This window comes from Scyliorhinus canicula, chromosome 5, assembly GCF_902713615.1.
Source record: "Scyliorhinus canicula chromosome 5, sScyCan1.1, whole genome shotgun sequence".
NCBI lineage: Eukaryota > Metazoa > Chordata > Chondrichthyes > Carcharhiniformes > Scyliorhinidae > Scyliorhinus > Scyliorhinus canicula.
This window is the reverse complement of record NC_052150.1, coordinates 153,334,449-153,355,474: the sequence shown is the minus strand read 5'-3', so window position 1 is coordinate 153,355,474 and position 21,026 is coordinate 153,334,449. Positions and strand designations below refer to the sequence as shown.

At 44.4% G+C, this 21,026-nt stretch overlaps 1 protein-coding gene and 1 long non-coding RNA gene across 7 annotated transcripts in view; one reads left to right on the top strand and one right to left on the bottom strand.

Moving 5' to 3' along the window:
• Positions 1–1,399: 1,399 nt before the first annotated feature.
• LOC119966337 (DNA-binding protein SATB1-like) overlaps positions 1,400–21,026 on the top strand; it is a 169,195-nt gene continuing 149,568 nt past the window's right edge. For 3 of the 6 annotated variants that reach the window (XM_038797840.1, XM_038797838.1, XM_038797835.1), the window contains exon 1: positions 20,225–20,402. The gene's annotated coding sequence lies outside the window, so the exon portion shown is untranslated. Of the gene's footprint in view, positions 1,876–20,224; positions 20,403–21,026 lie in introns of those variants that run through there. The other 3 variants (XM_038797841.1, XM_038797839.1, XM_038797837.1) reach the window with 2 other exon arrangements.
• LOC119966338 lies at positions 10,884–20,425 on the bottom strand. The gene is made up of 3 exons (XR_005460735.1): positions 20,305–20,425; positions 17,365–17,421; positions 10,884–11,753 (listed from the first exon to the last, which is right to left on the bottom strand). It is a non-coding gene; the product is annotated as an uncharacterized LOC119966338 (long non-coding RNA).

The window sequence follows — 21,026 nt, the reverse complement described above, 5'->3', positions numbered from 1 at the left end:
AAGTTTACACAACAAAATGTCGCTCGGATTCTTACATTGTCATATGGAGATATGACAACGTCTGTTTTCACTTGGTGCAGGTGCAGGTTTTATTTCTGTACAGAATCAAAAAATAAACTTCACTCCAGTTATCTTCAAATTGATACAATGATCAACCTGAACCAATCAGAATAATTTCTGCTTGATAAGTTTTATTAAGACAAAGGAGCTGGGCTCGATAACAGGAATCAGTCGACCTAAAGTTGTTCATATTTATGAAACCGAAAACAACATTTGTCTAAATCATACGAGAATGACAACGCCAATTTGATTCCTTCGCTGTTCATTGCAATGCCCCACTCCCCAAATGGACACAGCACATGTGTTTCTAATGATATAATATGTTTAGTTTCAGCTATGAGGAATTCACGTTCCAGTTATTGCTAACTGACCTGAGCACAGTACAGTAAAGCTAGGAGAAAACTTATAGCAAGTGCATCGTTACAGGCTCAATGTTTAAATCACATACTATTAATTACATTACCTGGGATCAACTGTGGGAATAAAATAGCTAACTTGACATCACTGTGTTGTAAGATTCCTGAGTCATGAATAGGTGCTGAATGGGCTAGACTGCGGGACAAAGGAATCCGGTGTCACTTTATCCTGACATACTAAGGTAGGAAGAGAGAAAATAAACTATTTTAGAAGCTTGCAGTTAGGAGGTATTCAGCGCCCTGGGAATGATGGAAAACGAGGTGCAAGAGTGAAACATTCTGGTAAGCGGAACTTGATTTTATCAGACCAGCCGCTCAGTGGAGAAGCCAGTGTTCAGCTTCGGTGAAATCGAGGATTTCAAGAACTTCTGATTGCAATGTAAAGAAAATTAATGTCCATGTATTTAATAGTGACATAGAGTTCGCCGTTTATCCTTTTATGCTCATGTTTCTCCCATTATAATAACCTTAGAGGTTGGAAATATCCAAGCAAAACAACCACGGTGCAGAGAATAAAATACATCGTCGCGCTGGTCGCAAATGGTCGAACTGTTTTGTGTGTGTGTCGGAGTTTGCTGTATCCCACCCCAGGTTGCGTGTTTAGGTTAAAGTATTCCTCAACTAGCAAACCCGAACAACTGAGGTCTTGAAGTAAAAGTGCTGTGAGCCCAGGGTGAGTGGTGTTCTGAAATGCATTCGCTTTGCAACCGATCATTTCCAAACTGAACCATGGTGTGCTGAAACAGTCATTTATTTGGTATTTGTTGGAACGTATTTCCAGCCAGTCCACTTGTCTCGGGGCGAATTACCCTTGTAAATGATGCGATGCTCTTCCTGCCCCGCCTGAATTGTTCACCCAACCTTCCTGCCTGGGTTCAGTTTTGTGCGGGGCGCGATGCGCCTAAAGTGCTGGGATGACTGGACAGGTAGTTTGTGGTGTTTTAAGAGTGCGGGGTGGGACAGTGGCTGACCGGCCCGAGGGTTGGTAGCCCGCACTCAGTCCCACCCCGCGGAAGGTGCTGCCTGCCTGCCTACCTCGGGAAGGCTGTACTGAGAGCTCAGCATCGCCACCCCCTTTCCTGTTGCGGTTCACCTCCATTCAACAAATAACGACAACTGGAAGTGTTTGCGTATTTCACCAGGCTGATTTCCTGTGAATAAACGAAAGCAGACACGTCCCGCACTGACATGAGCGTTTCTGTTTTACTCCGCTGTGAACTGTGCCGCACAGGACGCTGATCCGGGAGAAGTTTACGTTTTTTGCAAATCAATAAGTCCCAGGACTTCGAAGATATTTTCTTACTGATTGAGGCGAAAGCAGAGCATTCGCTGCAGTTTATTTTATTAGTTACGTTGTTTGGAAGAGAGCAGGAACTTTAAATGTGGCGACAATTCTAAGGTACTGTTTACCCGGGTGAGCATGTTACTTACCTTTATTTGAAACCCCCTTGTGATTTGTGGCTGGCTGTGTGTACAGTTGTGGTGGGGATGCTTTTGTAGCAGCAATTACCGCCTTATTCTGTGGAAAGAATGTTTTCAGTGTGACATTTGATTATACTGCAGAGAAGAATGTGTTGTGTGCCGTAATGCGCGCGTTTCTTGTCGCCCTGTAGCATGGTGGCTATTAAGAGCTTGTCTGGTGAGCTATTAGGAGTTGGCATGTCCTCGTGCCACTTTAACTTTTTAATAGTCTAATCTGAAGAAAACACTTGTCGAGCTAAGATCTTTGTGGGCTTAATTGCATATTGGAAGAAACCTTTTAAATAAAAATGCCCGCTAAATACTCTTTATAAGCATTGCACCTCTACGGAAAGGATCCATATCGTTAATCTGCCTGTATGAAACATCACGGTAGTTATTATTGGTATCGTGCTGCCTATGTGTTTTGTATGAATAGATTAACTGCCTGCAATACTGTGTGTCAAAATGTGAACCACTGTGAAATGAACTGGGGAAGCCTCCCATTAAACCCGTCATGTGTTTATTGAGTTCCTCCTCTTATCTGGTGCGCTGCAAATCAGGTTAAAGTTTATCTGGGCTATTGGCCGCTGCCCGTAAACATTCTGTGGTCGAGCCTTCATTTGCATCAACACTTTTGGAAGGGCTGAGTGGCAAATGATTGTGAAATATTTGTCACACACATCGTTCACCGATTATTGCTGATTTTTTTAAAAAGCCAGTCGATACTAACTGAACATTGAGCCAGTATTTTACCTGAGCTGATCTATCTCCCATCGTATAGGCAATCAATCACACCTCATCTGAATATTATTATACCCCAAATGTAAAAAGAAACGGTCACACTGACGATGAAATATAAAACAAAACTAACATTACATTTGCGGGGGAAATAACACAGGCCTCTCTAATCTACACAATGGCCCACCTCAACATATTAATCTCACCAACAATGATTCCTCCAGATTAGGAATGCACATTTGTTCTTCGTTCTCAATCTATTTCAGCCCCCCGGAGTTAGTGACTGTTCTGGAAGCAGCCTGCTAGATTGCTGGGCCGCCTCGTGTTCAGCTTTGAATTGCCTCGTCTCTACCTGTCCTCAGTTTACTCCTCCCTCGAGGTCAGCCCTACTCTCTGCGGGTTTTCTTCAAAAATTTTGTTCAGAAAAAAAGTTCTTAGTCTGGGTCCTAATCTGATTTTCCCCAAGAATATGCAGGAAGAAGGTGATTATACCTTGCTGCTCTCTCTGCAAGCCAATTAACCTGTATTCCCGATCCTGGAATGAGGGCATCAATAGTGAGAGAGTTTTTCCACAGCGAGACGTTGTAGTGAGACCTTGTCCACAGTGAGGCATGAGAAAGCATTTCCCACCGTGGGATATTACCTACATCAAGACATTGGCTATGATTAGGTATTGTCCACAGCGAGGCCTTTCCCATGGTAATGCGAAGTCCAGGTGGAACATTGTCCACAGTAAAACATTCTTCAGGCATTATCCATCTGCCGTTTTTCCCACAGGGAGACAGTGACCACAGGAGGCCATTGCTCACTTTGAGATAATGTCCACAGGGAAATATTGTCCAATGGGGGACATTGGGAGACTTTTTCGCAGTGACACACTGTCCGCAGTGACACACTGTCCACAGTGAGATACTGTCCACAGCGAGATATTACCCACAGCGCGACTTTGGCCGCAGCGAATATTACCCACAGCGAGATACTGTCGAAAGCGAGATATTATCCACAGCGAGACATTATCTGCAGTGAAACTTTGCCCACAGCGACACTGACTGCAGTGAAACATTGCCCAACAATGAGACATTGTCCACAGCGAGACTTTGTCTCCAGCGAGACTTTGTCCACAGAGAGATATTGCCCACAGCGAGACTGTCTGCAGTGAAACACTGCCCAACAATGAGACTTTGTCCACAGCGAGACTTTGTCTCCAGCGAGATATTGTCCACAGAGAGATATTGTCCACAGGGAGATATTGCCCACAGCGAGACTGTCTGCAGTGCAACATTGCCCAACAATGAGACTTTGTCCACAGCGAGACTTTGTCTCCAGCGAGATATTGTCCACAGAGAGATATTGTCCACAGAGAGATATTGTCCACTGGGAGACTCTGTCCACTGGGAGACTCTGTCCACTGGGAGACTCTGTCCACTGGGGGACTCTGTCCACTGGGAGACTCTGTCCACAGGGAGACTCTGTCCACAGGGAGACTCTGTCCACAGGGAGACTCTGTCCACAGGGAGACACTATCCACAGAGAGATATTGCCCACAGCGAGACTGTCTGCAGTGCAACATTGCCCAACAATGAGGCATTGTCCACAGTGAGACTTTGTCTCCAGCGAGACTTGGTCCACAGAGAGATATTGTCCACAGGGAGATATTATCCACAGGGAGATATTGTCCACAGAGAGATATTGTCCACAGAGAGATATTGCCCACAGCGAGACTGTCTGCAGTACAACATTGCCCAACAATGAGGCATTGTCCACAGTGAGACTTTGTCTCCAGCGAGACTTGGTCCACAGAGAGATATTGTCCACAGGGAGATATTATCCACAGGGAGATAGTGTCCACAGGGAGATATTGTCCACAGGGAGATATTATCCACAGGGAGATATTGTCCACAGGGAGATATTGTCCACAGGGAGATATTGTCCACAGGGAGACTCTGTCCACAGGGAGACTCTGTCCACAGGGAGACTCTGTCCACAGGGAGACTCTGTCCACAGGGAGACTCTGTCCACAGGGAGACTCTGTCCACAGGGAGACTCTGTCCACAGAGAGATATTGTACACAGGGAGACTCTGTCCACAGAGAGATATTGTCCACAGGGAGACTCTGTCCACAGGGAGACTCTGTCCACAGGGAGACTCTGTCCACAGGGAGACTCTGTCCACAGGGAGACTCTGTCCACAGGGAGACTGTGTCCACAGAGAGATATTGTCCACAGAGAGATATTGTCCACAGAGAGACTCTGGCCACAGGGAGATATTGTCCACAGGGAGATATTGTCCACAGGGAGATATTGTCCACAGGGAGATATTGTCCACAGGGAGATATTGTCCACAGAGAGATATTGTCCACAGGGAGATATTGTCCACAGGGAGACTCTGTCCACAAGGAGACTCTGTCCACAGGGAGACTCTGTCCACAGGGAGACTCTGTCCACAGGGAGACTCTGTCCACAGGGAGACTCTGTCCACAGAGAGATATTGTCCACTGAGAGATATTGTCCACAGGGAGATATTGTCCACAGAGAGATATTGTCCACAGAGAGATATTGTCCACTGAGAGATATTGTCCACAGGGAGATATTGTCCACAGAGAGATATTGTCCACAGAGAGATATTGTCCACAGAGAGATATTGTCCACAGGGAGACTCTGTCCACAGAGAGATATTGTCCACAGAGAGATATTGTCCACAGATATATTGTCCACTGGGAGACTCTGTCCAAAGGGAGACTCTGTCCACAGGGAGACTCTGTCCACAGGGAGACTCTGTCCACAGGGAGACTCTGTCCACAGGGAGATTGTGTTCACAGGGAGACTTTGTTCACAGGGAGACTCTGTCCACATGGAGATTGTGTTCACATGGAGATTGTGTTCACATGGAGATTGTGTTCACAGGGAGACTTTGTTCATAGGGAGATAGATATTGTCCACAGTGAGATTTTGACACAAGGAGATGTTGTCCACAGTGAGACTGTTCACAGAAATATTGTCCACAGTGAGTCATTGTTCACAGGGAGATATTGTCCACAGTGAGACTTTGTTCACAGGGAGATAGATATTGTCCACCGGGATACCTTGCCACAATGAGATGTTGTCCACAGTGAGACACTGTCCGCAGCGAGACAGTGTCCGCAGTGAGACACTGTCCGCAGTGAGACACTGTCCGCAGTGAGACACTGTCCGCAGCGAGACAGTGTCCGCAGTGAGACACTGTCCGCAGTGAGACACTGTCCGCAGTGACACACTGTCCGCAGTGAGACACTGTCCGCAGTGAGACACTGTCCGCAGCGAGACAGTGTCCGCAGTGAGACACTGTCCGCAGTGAGACACTGTCCACAGTGAGACACTGTCCACAGTGAGACACTGTCCACAGCGAGACACTGTCCACAGCGAGACACTGTCCACAGCGAGACACTGTCCACAGTGAGACACTGTCCGCAGTGAGACACTGTCCACAGCGAGACACTGTCCACAGCGAGACACTGTCCGCAGGGAGACACTGTCCGCAGTGAGACACTGTCCGCAGTGAGACAGTGTCGGCAGTGAGACACTGTCCGCAGTGAGACACTATCCACAGTGAGACACTGTTCACAGTGAGACACTGTCCACAGGTTGACACTGTCCGCAGTGAGACACTGTCCGCAGTGAGACACTGTCCGCAGTGAGACAGTGTCAGCAGTGAGACACTGTCCGCAGTGAGACACTATCCACAGAGAGACACTGTCCACAGTGAGACACTGTCCGCAGTGAGACACTGTCCGCAGTGAGACAGTGTCGGCAGTGAGACACTGTCCGCAGTGAGACACTATCCACAGTGAGACACTGTTCACAGTGAGACACTGTCCACAGGTTGACACTGTCCGCAGTGAGACACTGTCTGCAGTGAGACACTGTCCACAGTGAGACACTGTCCACAGGTTGACACTGTCCGCAGTGAGACACTGTCTGCAGTGAGACACTGTCCACAGTGAGACACTGTCCACAGGTTGACACTGTCCGCAGTGAGACACTGTCCGCAGTGAGACACTGTCCGCAGCGAGACACTGTCCGCAGTGAGACACTGTCCACAGGTTGACACTGTCCGCAGTGAGACACTGTCCACAGTGAGACACTGTCCGCAGTGAGACACTGTCCGCAGCGAGACACTGTCCGCAGTGAGACAGTGTCCGCAGTGAGACACTGTCCGCAGTGAGACACTGTCCGCAGTGAGACACTGTCCACAGGTTGACACTGTCCGCAGTGAGACACTGTCCGCAGTGAGACACTGTCCGCAGTGAGACACTGTCCGCAGTGAGACACTATCCACAGTGAGACACTGTCCGCAGCGAGACACTGTTCGCAGTGACACACTGTCCGCAGCGAGACACTGTCCGCAGTGAGACACTATCCACAGTGAGACACTGTCCGCAGTGAGACACTGTCCGCAGTGAGTCCCTGTCCGCAGTGAGACACTGTCCGCAGTGAGACACTGTCCGCAGTGAGACACTGTCCGCAGTGAGACACTATCCACAGTGAGACACTGTCCGCAGTGAGTCCCTGTCCGCAGTGAGACACTATCCACAGTGAGACACTGTCCGCAGTGAGACACTATCCACAGTGAGACACTGTCCGCAGTGAGTCCCTGTCCGCAGTGAGACACTATCCACAGTGAGACACTGTCCGCAGTGAGACACTATCCACAGTGAGACACTGTCCACAGTGAGACACTGTCCGCAGTGAGACACTGTCCGCAGTGAGACACTGTCCGCAGTGAGACACTGTCCGCAGGGAGACACTATCCACAGTGAGATATTGTCCGCAGTGAGACACTGTCCGCAGTGAGACACTGTCCGCAGTGAGACACTGTCCGCAGTGAGACACTGTCCGCAGGGAGACACTGTCCGCAGTGAGACACTGTCCGCAGTGAGACACTATCCACAGTGAGATATTGTCCGCAGTGAGACACTGTCCGCAGTGAGACACTGTCCGCAGTGAGACACTGTCCGCAGTGAGACACTGTCCGCAGTGAGACACTGTCCGCAGGGAGACACTGTCCGCAGTGAGACACTGTCCGCAGTGACACACTGTCCGCAGTGAGACACTGTCCACAGTGAGACACTGTCCACAGTGAGACACTGTCCGCAGTGAGACACTGTCCGCAGGGAGACACTGTCCGCAGTGAGACACTGTCCACAGTGAGACACTGTCCACAGCGAGACACTGTCCACAGGGAGACACTGTCCGCAGTGAGACACTATCCACAGTGAGACAGTGTCGGCAGTGAGACACTGTCCGCAGTGAGACACTGTCCACAGTGAGACACTGTCCACAGTGAGACACTGTCCACAGCGAGACACTGTCCACAGCGAGACACTGTCCGCAGGGAGACACTGTCCGCAGTGAGACACTGTCCGCAGTGAGACAGTGTCGGCAGTGAGACACTGTCCGCAGTGAGACACTATCCACAGTGAGACACTGTTCACAGTGAGACACTGTCCACAGGTTGACACTGTCCGCAGTGAGACACTGTCCGCAGTGAGACACTGTCCGCAGTGAGACAGTGTCAGCAGTGAGACACTGTCCGCAGTGAGACACGATCCACAGAGAGACACTGTCCACAGTGAGACACTGTCCGCAGTGAGACACTGTCCGCAGTGAGACAGTGTCGGCAGTGAGACACTGTCCGCAGTGAGACACTATCCACAGTGAGACACTGTTCACAGTGAGACACTGTCCACAGGTTGACACTGTCCGCAGTGAGACACTGTCTGCAGTGAGACACTGTCCACAGTGAGACACTGTCCACAGGTTGACACTGTCCGCAGTGAGACACTGTCCGCAGGGAGACACTGTCCGCAGTGAGACACTGTCCGCAGCGAGACACTGTCCGCAGTGAGACACTGTCCACAGGTTGACACTGTCCGCAGTGAGACACTGTCCACAGTGAGACACTGTCCACAGGTTGACACTGTCCGCAGTGAGACACTGTCCACAGTGAGACACTGTCCGCAGTGAGACACTGTCCGCAGCGAGACACTGTCCGCAGCGAGACACTGTCCACAGGTTGACACTGTCCGCAGTGAGACACTGTCCACAGTGAGACACTGTCCGCAGTGAGACACTGTCCGCAGCGAGACACTGTCCGCAGTGAGACAGTGTCCGCAGTGAGACACTGTCCGCAGTGAGACACTGTCCGCAGTGAGACACTATCCACAGTGAGACACTGTCCGCAGCGAGACACTGTTCGCAGTGACACACTGTCCGCAGTGAGACACTGTCCACAGTGAGACACTGTCCGCAGCGAGACACTGTTCGCAGTGACACACTGTCCGCAGCGAGACACTGTCCGCAGTGAGACACTATCCACAGTGAGACACTGTCCGCAGTGAGACACTGTCCGCAGTGAGTCCCTGTCCGCAGTGAGACACTGTCCGCAGTGAGACACTGTCCGCAGTGAGACACTGTCCGCAGTGAGACACTATCCACAGTGAGACACTGTCCGCAGTGAGTCCCTGTCCGCAGTGAGACACTATCCACAGTGAGACACTGTCCGCAGTGAGACACTGTCCGCAGTGAGACACTATCCACAGTGAGACACTGTCCACAGTGAGACACTGTCCGCAGTGAGACACTGTCCGCAGTGAGACACTGTCCGCAGTGAGACACTGTCCGCAGGGAGACACTATCCACAGTGAGATATTGTCCGCAGTGAGACACTGTCCGCAGTGAGACACTGTCCGCAGTGAGACACTGTCCGCAGTGAGACACTGTCCGCAGGGAGACACTGTCCGCAGTGAGACACTGTCCGCAGTGAGACACTATCCACAGTGAGATATTGTCCGCAGTGAGACACTGTCCGCAGTGAGACACTGTCCGCAGTGAGACACTGTCCGCAGTGAGACACTGTCCGCAGGGAGACACTGTCCGCAGTGAGACACTGTCCGCAGTGACACACTGTCCGCAGTGAGACACTGTCCACAGTGAGACACTGTCCACAGTGAGACACTGTCCGCAGTGAGACACTGTCCGCAGGGAGACACTGTCCGCAGTGAGACACTGTCCACAGTGAGACACTGTCCACAGCGAGACACTGTCCGCAGTGAGACACTGTCCGCAGTGAGACACTGTCCGCAGTGAGATACTGTCCGCAGTGAGACACTGTCCGCAGTGAGACACTGTCCACAGTGAGACACTATCCACAGTGAGACACTGTCCGCAGTGAGACACTGTCCGCAGTGACACACTGTCCGCAGTGAGACACTGTCCGCAGTGAGACACTGTCCGCAGTGAGACACTGTCCGCAGTGAGACACTGTCCGCAGTGAGACACTGTCCGCAGTGAGACAGTGTCCGCAGTGACACACTGTCCGCAGTGAGACACTGTCCGCAGTGAGACAGTGTCCGCAGTGACACACTGTCCGCAGTGAGACACTGTCCGCAGTGAGACACTGTCCACAGCGAGACACTGTCCGCAGTGACACACTGTCCGCAGTGAGACAGTGTCCACAGAGAGATATTGTCCGCAGTGAGATATTGTCCACAGTGAGACATTGTTCACAGGGTGACTTTGACAGTGAGATATTGAGCAAAGGGAGACTGTGACACAGGGAGATACTGTCCACAGGGAGATGTTGTCCACAGTGCGACGTTGTCCGACAATGTGCTTGGGAAGGGGGCGTGGGGGAGTTATTTCTCACCTCGCATTTGGATCACTGATTTACATCGATATGAATTTACACTCCATTGAAGTCAGTGAAGAAAAAATGTTCAAGTTGTGAAGATCCACTTAATCCCGGGATATATATGGTCATAGAAATTATTCTGTTGGTGGAGCTGACCCGACATGAAATAAGTAAACCTGTTGGGGAGAAACCTGTTAATTCACTTCTAATGTGTTGCCTTTCATTGTGCTTGAAACAAATACAATTAGGAAACAGATTTCTGTAATTGCGTGGCAGTATAAACAAAAGAACAAAGACAAAGAAAACTACAGCACAGGAACAGGCCCTTCGGCCCTCCCAGCCTGCGCCGATCCAGATCCTTCATCTAAACCTGTCGCCTATTTTCCAAGGATCTACTTCCCTCTGTTCCCCGCCCGTTCATATATCTGTCTAGTTGCATCTTAAATGATGCTATCGTGCCCGCCTCTACCACCTCCGCTGGCAAAGCATTCCAGGCACCCACCACCCTCTGCGTAAAAAACTTTACACGCACATCTCCCTTAAACTTTCCCCCTCTCACCTTGAAATCGTGACCCCTTAAAGATCAAGATCATTCCAGTGGATAATTTTGCCGGAAGAAAATAGACCTGAGCGCAAAACTGTATTTACCGTTTAGGCGCGCATTCCTCTCCGCTCAAATTATAACGAGAAGAATTCCATCAAAGTGGTGAACATGGTGATACCCAGATAATCCTCGATACATTGCCGCGAATTGGAGTATGTTTGGCAGCATGTATGTGAACATGTTCAGTTTTGGAGATGACCTTCACTTCCACCTTGTGTCTGCAACACGTTCACACATCCCAGTTTGAAGATTTGCCACAACAATATTTTGGTGATTTCGTGCTAATTCAGTGACTCTTCATTAATTTAAAACATAGATTAAACTCTCGACAACATAATAGCATACTAGTGGCGGAAGTGGACACTCCCTTCCCACGCAATGCTGGCTGGGTTGGTTAATCTAAGGCCTAGAGATTGTAAAGACACAAGAACAATGTTACAAGGTGAAGGAAGACAACTGAAGAGAGAGAGAGACAGAGCAATGGTACATGTGGAAAGTAATCAAAGTAAGGAAAAGGAAAAGTGAGAAAGAAGGTAAAATCTCTTTCTTCACTACTGAATTAATGAATCGACTGAACAGTGGCAGGCACATAATAAGCAGCTGCTGGTCAAACTGCCTCTTCTGAGCATTCCAAGTTTACAGAAAGGGGACTGCAATATTTACATTTTGCCTTTTCAGTCAGTATTCCAAAGCAACCGAAGACCAGACAGGATGAAGTTCAATGATCTTTTGCATTGCTCCATTAATCCCACCTCAGCTCCAGCAGAGATATAAAAGGATGGAATGCAGATCAGGTCTGTTAACATCTGCAAGAGAGTAATGGCAGGTTAGCATTTCAGGTATTCACCCTTTGTCTAAACTAGCAACTGAAAGGGAAGTGTAATCTTTAGAATGATTGAACAAAACAAAGAGCGAGAGACAGAAGTTAAAATCAAAAGTCACTTGTGCTGGCAAAAATTACAAAAACACAGATCATCATCTCTGCACAATTATATAGGTAGGTGAGAAAGGTTGGAAAAAAAAAAAGTGGATAATAAACAAAGAATGTACCAGGCAGTGAAATGTTGGAAAGTAATTGGGAACCTAATGAAAAGCTCCAAAATGGAGAATGTAGATGTGAGAAACAGACAGGTGGGCAGAGAGATCAGTGTGGATTTGGAAATAAGAGTTTTAAGTAATGAGCCAGAGGATCACACTGCAGAAAGAAAAGAAATATTAATCAAGACAATCAACTGATCGCCATTTGGTTTCTTTTGGAGAGGAGGCTGCATTCTGAATTGCACATACAGTATGCTAAATTGAGAAAAGATAATTTAAATGATCAGCTCACGGGAAAGAGTGATTGCAGCATCAAACGAGGGTATAAAATGGTGCATACCTACCTGTATTATGGTTGCATGGGAAACTGGAAAGGGAGGACCTGCCATAAATTGAGGTGGAAGCAAAACAGGCAAGGATATCAGGAAGTGAACAGCTCCTCTGGGAAGTGTTGAGAGGAAGGAATCGTGCTGATAGCATCTTGTAGATAGGAAAATTGATGGAAGATAATCTGGTGGCTCTTTAAATTCCACAGTCTAAAGCTGTGATACATGTGGTCCAGGTGCCTATTACTACAGAGAGGGCAAACCCATGCCTGAGGCAAACAAAAAAAGCATTTCAGAGCTTTTGCTACAGAAAGTGAATTATTAGGATGGAGACCATAGGGAAGGGGTGGGAGTTTTCAGAAAGGGATTGCAAAGAAACATAATTGTATGTCCTGCTTTGTGCATCCCGAATGTTCACATCCTCCATCTTTCCAAATTAGGGCTTGGAATTCCAAATCAAATTTAATTAATGCAATTTAGCAATAGATTAGATGCCATCTTTTAGAGTAGATTCACTTTTTGAATTCAATTAATGAGAGGAGATCTCTAATTACATGCAGGATTAAATTAAACTCCACCTCAAGATTCCAAATACATTTATTGATAAGTAGAATTTGCACAGCAGAATGAACTGTTTGTGCAGATAGATTGGAATACTTTGGATATTGATCAAAAACATGCTGTTGTCTAAGCTGGAACTTTGAGTTCAGAAGATGCTCTATCAATATCAGGTTTTCTAATGACTGTTTACTATATGGAGCAGATTAATTGTTACGCAAACTCTGTACTGGGGTTCCAATTATTCCATTTTTTTTGGTGTTGTGTAAATCTTTGGTATAATTTCCATGTCAGACCAATACAGGGCTACAGGTAACAGGTCATAGAAGCTAAAATTAATTTATTAGTATCTGCATTGTTTTAGCATCCATGACAAGAATCACATTTCTGTTTAAATTGAACTCGACCACTAATGTTTCTATTTTTTTCTTTCTTTTTACACTGTTGCATATCATTCTTGATTCACTTATATCTGTAAAGCTATATAAGTTGTGACCATTTGATATCAATGCTTTATTTTGAAAGTCTGGCATTTGCTTTAAAATGGCCACATGCACACTGACTCTGAATAAACATTAAGTAAAACCTTGGATCTGGAGGAGCTATGTTCAGATCCTTTGAATGTGCACTACAGATGTTATAAACTGTATACTCAGCAAGGAAGATTCTCCACTGGACAATCAGGGATTCAGATTCAAAAAACCATCAGACTGTTAGGAGTTCAATACATTCTCTACGCTTCCCCCATCAGGATTAGAGTCTTAAACATTTGGATTCATGCTCGTCCTCTATTCCAGGGATGGGGAAATGGTTAGCAGAAGAGAGTATGCCTGTGCATTCTTCTACTTTTATTGATGAGCATTTATTGACCCATACTAAATTCCTGAAAAATTGAGACAAACCAGTAAGTTTCTCAGAAAAACAACAATTAAGATGAAAGAGAAATGGTGGGGCAGTTTTGTGTATGCTACCTGTTTATCTTGGAGGTTTAGGTTCAAAATCTGGCCAGAATGATGGGATGAAGATTTCCTCAGACTTGCAAAGGTCGAATGTAAAAATGAGCTTGGGCAATCTCAACAGGCAAGTCCCATAACTAATGGCTACGGGATAACAAATAGGCAATGTTTTGGAAGGAAAATGGAAATATCACAGTAGTTCAGTAGGAGGTGATTTCTCTGATTAGGAATATATAACAGAGAATATTATAGAGGGAATTTTGATTTTACTTATGGCTGTGAATAACTGACCTTAGCGTGATTGATGTTGACACTGGTTGTTCCATTCTCTATGACTGATATTCCTTACCTAAATAAACAACCCCCCCGCCCCCCAACAATCTGCCCACACAAAAAAACATTAAAATCACCTATTTTTCAATCTTGGTTGAATGTGCAAAGCTTAAGCGTAATAGAAAATACATTCATTTTTAACAAAGGCCATGCCTGATGTATCCACTGCAGTGGTCCAAATGGGAACAAATTGTAATTCTTCAAAATAAACCAAAATGAGTTTAGTTGAAGTAAAAATCAATTCACTCAAGTGACCTCTTTACTGACCATTAATTTGCACTTGCTCATGCTAACATGCACTCTATTTACATAGTCTGCTGCAGTCCAGTTAAAACATTGAAGTGTGGGATGGTAGGATTAGGTGGAAACAAATGCAATAGAATTAATTTTTGGAGTGATCTGTTTAATTGATCCCTGAATAGAGTACTGCAGGGAAAACTCTGAAATCATTTAAGAAACAATTTGATGCTGCAATTTGGAGGGAAGTTGGAGCAGATTGATGTGATGGGCTGAATGGTCTTCTTCATCGGAAATAGTTTAGTGAATTTGTGCTAAGTAGTTGATAGTTAACTATAAAGTCCAAAGAAGATAAAAGGTGGAAGTTTCACCTGATTTGGGGAGGTGTAATCATTGTATATATTTTGTGACAAGTACAGCTTTCTATGTGCAACACTTCATCTTAGATTACTGACTGTACAGACCTCCTAAAGTCTGGCTTTGATATATGTATTGTTCATGAACGTCCTATAGGGTACTTATATAGCTTCTGTGCTTATTTGAACAACTAGACAAAATAATTGTCATACCTCCATCAACACAGATTGTTCACTCTAATACTAGCTCAATTGAAACAATGGGAAATATGATGTATCTAGTTTGCAAAATCTGTGAAATATACTTGGCATAAGAAACTGCACTGAAAAGGGATGCACATGTTAATAAATTTGACTTGATAGGATGATGAACCATGTCTTAGAAACTATAAAAAAAAGTCAAATTTATTAATATATCAGGATTTGTACACAACAGGAACTTTTCAAATAAACAAATGAAATATGATTCCAAGTATCAGTGATTTTCCTATTGAGACTTTTGAATTTTAACGGTTCAGACTTCCAGTGAATAGTTGATCAATACAAGCCAATAAATAACTCTCAGATTTGATCCTGGTATCTGCTTGGATCACTCACCACAGCAGGAATGAGAGTCACGCTGCTACAATTGACTTTAGGACCTTAGCATATGAAGTCTTATGCTGATCACTATTTATTGAGCCCTGTGAGAATTACTTGCATGCATTCCTGGAGTGAAATTGGCTGTAATGGTCTGTCAGTTGACTAGCCTACTGACATGCTTGGTTCACAAATGAATGACAGCTGATCTCCCAAAATCATACCATTATAAGAAGTCCATGCATTTAGGATGAGACAATAAAAAAGAAAATCTGGGAAGGAAAGTCAGACGTTTAAATTTTCAATTTGAATTCCTCAAGGCAGATTCATGAAACAGTTCAACTCGGTAAATTGTTGCTCCCCATTTATGAAATTATTCACAAGGTGCCGTCTGGGTGACATCTTTGAACATCCAGGGGTTCTTTGTTTAAATTTAACAATATGTATGTCCATAATACATTTTAATATTTAATTATACTAAATTCAAAGCTTGTGGGTGTGTCGTTTCTTAAAAATTAATTGTCAGCAATTGTGGAGAGCATCAAACTCCTGCCTCCATTCAGTCTTCATAATAGTGCACTTTGCAAGAGGATTGGAGCCAAACATTTGCCCTCCTTACTCCAGGGCAGCTGCGTCAATTGCAGAATGTCTCTCACTGTACACATTAATTCTATTAGCAAGTGAGAATTTTTAGCATCCTGATTGATCCCAAGTTCACCTATCTCTTTCATAGCTTAAGCCACTTATTTCTACCTCTAGAAAATTGTTTGTCTTCACCTCACCTCTTCCATTGCCGAAAACCTAGCACATGCCTTCATCATGTCCAGGCTCAACTTCTCCAAGAGTCTGGCCTCAATTCCTCTGAAGCTTCAACTCAGTGAAAATGAACACATCCCTGTCCACACCTACATTACCTTTCACAATTTTATAACTCTGTCCTCTCCATGTTCCACTGGTTCCCTCTATCCCAATTTATCAGTTTTAAAATTCTTGTCCGCATTTACAATTATTATTATGGCATAACTCTTTTGTGATCTTCTCCTGCTTTGTGCCCACCAGATTTCTTCTTCAGCAATATTCCAACGCTGACAGTGACTAATTCAGTCACCATGACCCTGTCCTCTAGAAATCTCAACCTTTCCTGCCACCATATCATCACTTACCCACAGTTGAGATTAACTAACTGAACACAGATAAGGGATTAGAATGGGAGCAATTAACTGTCCATAGTGTCCACCTTTTGTTTAATTGCAAAACATTAGATTGTCATTACAAATCTCTGATCTGCTGAGTGTTATCCCCTTAAATCAAGTTAATATATACCTCAACATTGTTATTGGGTTATGTTTTTAAATATTAGTTCAAGGAAAGCCACGTATAATTCTACTTCTCTGTTACCCTCTGGTATTGTACTGGCACTGAAAAATTCCACTAACAAGATGAGATGAAGTTGTTGCTTATTCTGTCTAAATATGCTCAGGTGCAATAATTTGGCTTTCTTTGGTCTTACTAAGAAAGAGTGATAACCTATGCCTTATTTACTTCTTAAGTTAATCATTTAAATTCAGTTAATGTCCACATTAATAAACAGATGTGCATTATGGGTGAGCTTCAGATTAAACACATAATGCTATGTGTCAGTCTACAACTGAGTGTAAGTCTAAGTGGTGTTACCGTCCAAAGTAATGAGACTTTCCAGAATGTTAGGGGTTAAGGTTTGCATTTGGCTGATGCCCATACTGCAAGCTGGATGCTCTGTTAGATCAGGCCTGAGGCATGTCATGTTTATGTGTAATTATTTCCTGTCTCCACTAAATGGTGTTTTGTCTCTTTGTAAATACCTACTTTTCTGTCTGTCAGGTGTAATGACTCCTTCTCTATCGCGTGCCTATATAGGTTAAGGTGGTCAAAGGGTGCCAATTTTCTCCATGTGTTACTTTTTGTTTGCAATGAAACATATCCTAATTTATGTCTCAAAAGTAGCCCCCTAAGGCATTGAAGATTATCAATTGCACGAACACAAGGGTTACTTACGTTTTATGAAATCCCATGGCTACTGAGTATACTCCTTGGCACTGTTTTATTCTATGTCTGTTGAAATAAATGGATGCACAAAAATCTTATTTTAAAGCAGATTTAAAAAAATTGTTGAGATTTTCAAAATCTTAAGTGAATAGTGCTGAATACTGTCATTAATAAACAACAAATGGAATGTTGAATGTAAGTCTATACTAATTCTATATGATACTTCACCTAAATAACTCACTCATTTACTTCATTGTTCATGGGTTATAAGATCTGGAATATTATAACTTATGGAATAATTTTTTATGCATTTAGTTATACCACATGTGTGACTCTGGATCTCAGTTTCTATGGTAATAGCAAGTTATCCAAATCTACAGACAGGTATAAAAAGCATAAGCAACTTCTAAGAAATGTTCCTTTTGACAGGTGCGAAGTGAAGAGGGAAAGTTGCATTTGATGGATTTTACAATCCATCTGCTTAATGAACAGACATCAGCCATCCACATATAATTGTTATACATATATGACAATAAACCATGTCACAGTGCTCTTTGGAATCCAATAAAGGAAGAGTTCTTATCAGTGGTGCTTCTTGCTATGATTTGAGGAACATAGAAAAAGTTTGTTGAAATAAATTCACAACAAGGTTCAGTTACACGAATGAATCCAATACATTACAGTTTATTTTGTTATTTATTTATTTAAAACAGAACAAATATTATTTTTTAATAAGATAAAAGAAAAATCTGCAGAAGCTGCATACTCAAAACAAATACAGAAATTACTCATCAGGCCAGTTAGCATCTGTGGAGAGAATAGATGAGTAAAATGAAGAGTCAACACCTGTTAACTCATCAGTTCTCAAGACAGACATTGACTGACCTGCTGAGTATTTCTGGCATTTTCTGTTTTGAGAATACCACTAATTATATGCTGCTGAATTATGAATGTCATTACTGTATTTATATTCAATTTTTCAGAAACTCCCAAAATATTGGAGCACATTACAAGGGTTGCTTCACAACATTGTGTCTCCTCCAGAAGTACAGGTCATATATTATACACATAAATAACTTTGTACCATATGGTCTCTCTCTGCTTCGTTCAGCTACTAATGTGAGTCCAAGGAATAACAGATTTGCTGCATATATGTTATGGTCAAAAGAACTAGGAATATTATGCCCCATAACTCAATTTGTAGTATTAACACTGATGTTGGCATTCAAATGTTGATTTCTCATTCACCTTTATAAGTTTTTTTGACTCACATTTACATTAACTTTAACCACAGAGGAATTTTGCAGATATTTTCTCATTGATCCGTATCTTCTAAAAACTGTTTTTTACAAAAGTTGTTTCCAATACATCTAACATGGGTGAACAAATATAAAACGAAATGAACTTACAATCTAATTACAGGGTGCAAACTAAATGACTGAGTTTGAACAACAGCTTCAACTTAAACATGCCGGCCTCTGCCAGTTTTAGCTCAATGTATTATTATATGGCAGCAGTGTCCCATTCTAGGATAGGATGGGAGGTAAATGGGCAGCATGGACGCAAAAGCAAACAAAAAGAAAATAACATTCGTCAGCTATTCACAAATCATTGGCAAAAACAGTGAGAAGTCCACGGTGCAAACCACAATTTCTTGCCGACTTAAAGAGGCAGAGGAGCGAGTGGCAGAGCACAGGTGAACAGTTCATTGAAAAAGAAATGCCCGAAAAAATATTAGCCAATGTGACTTTCTGAAAGCTACATGTTAAACTGCCGCACCTGCACGCATACATAATCAGACAGGCACGCAAATATAAACACGTGTACACCTTTTTATGTATGCGTATCTTGCATCTTCCTTCATGCATATTAGCGCTCATTATGCGTATGTTTAGGTCTGTGTCCGTGTGCAGGTGCGAGTGTGTGTGTGTGTAAACCATCCATCTGGCCGTCTCCCGCAGAACAAACGCTATCATGCTCTTAGGCATGAAATCATTTCCAGTAGCTTTTGATTATCTGCTGTATTTGTTGCTTGTGTTTCGGTCAAGACTGTCTCCTCCTACTAACCCCCTCCCCTCCCTCTCGATATCGCTGTGTTTTATTTTAACTTACACACACTCTCACTCACTGACAGTGCCGATGGCATGCAGCAGTGACGAGTTCAAAAGCTCCTCCTGTTTGTTGTTGATCACTGCCTCCCCCCCACCCCCTCCAGCCCTGAGGCTGAGCCAGTGCTATAATTATTTGATCATGTGGTATTATTATCTGTAATAAATGCAGAGCCGTCTTACAGTAATCAAGCTGATTAAAAATTCTTGCGCGCCAGCCGGAAATTGTCCTCCCTCCCCTCTCTCCCCCACCCCGGGGTGTTTTTTTTTCATTATTTTTCTTCAACAAATTGCTCTGACAGTTACAAGGAGTGATGCAATCGAAAGGCAGCCCAAATCAGGCAGAGCCCGGGTGGACTGTCGCTGCCTAAAAAAAACAACCCGACATGTTTTGGAAGGGTTATTTTCTCAGCACTGAGAGGAGGAAGGGAAGAGAAGAGGAGTGATGAGTCTCAAAGCAACTAATAATTTAATGTGAAGCCGCTCGGCTCCGTCCTGACTGAGGAAGAGACAGAGACACACTCTCAGGGACAGCCGCCACCGTCACTAAAAACACCACAGCTTTCACTGGACTTTTAAACAACAGCAACAACAACAAAAAGTCCACCACTTTTTGGGGTTGAAAACAATATATATCACGTTTTGTGTCCCAAGTTCCTGCTTTTTAAAAAAACCCATAATATTAGCTGTCTCTTCCCCCCCCCCCCCCCAGCCCCACTCAACTAGACTCTCTCTCTCTCTCCCCCCCCCCCCCCCCGATCCGGAGAAGATCATTTAAAAGAAACAAATTCCAAAAGAGAAGAAATAATATCTCGAAGCTATATGTTGTCCAGAAACCAACCAGTCCGGCTGTTAGTTTTCACGAAGAGTCCGAAGTGAAGAGTTGCTATTTTTCTTATGCCTTGGAAGTTTGCCTTTTAGCTCCGCGCAGAGAAGTGGGTGAGTTGGTTGCGATCGGAATTGTATTTCTTGTAGTTTTTTCAGAAAAAGATGCCACACGATAACGACAGCGTTTTTGTGTGTGTGGTGTGTGTGTGTATGTGTGTACCCATACCGCTTTGGTTAGTTTGTTTCTTTGTCTTTTTTTTCTAAAATACATGTAAACGTGAAATCCTGGAGTGGAATTTCTAAAATGCATGGAACTGGTAGCGCAGAAAAAAGTTGTAAAGTAGGAGGTGAGGATGAAAGCGTGCGTTTTTAGCTTCAAAAGAAATACTAGGCAGCAGGTTACCATTGTGGCACTGGAATGAGAATGCCTCATTTTTGTACTGATCTGATGTCACTGTAGTCAATGAAAAGTGGAATTTGCTGTCGTTCACGAAAACATGCAATGATATAAGTCCGACATGCTGCAGTGGGCATCTTATCATTTGGTTGTATCATAAATAATCATCTTTTACCAAGTCAAAATTTGAACACTTCGAGATGTGACCATTCATTTTGTGATGTACACAGGCCTGAAGTCTGAACTCTGGACCTCAAATTTGGGAATGTTCTATCATTTGAGGATGTATGCACCCTAAAATGACAACATTTTCACTGTAGTAGTCTTAATTCCGGATA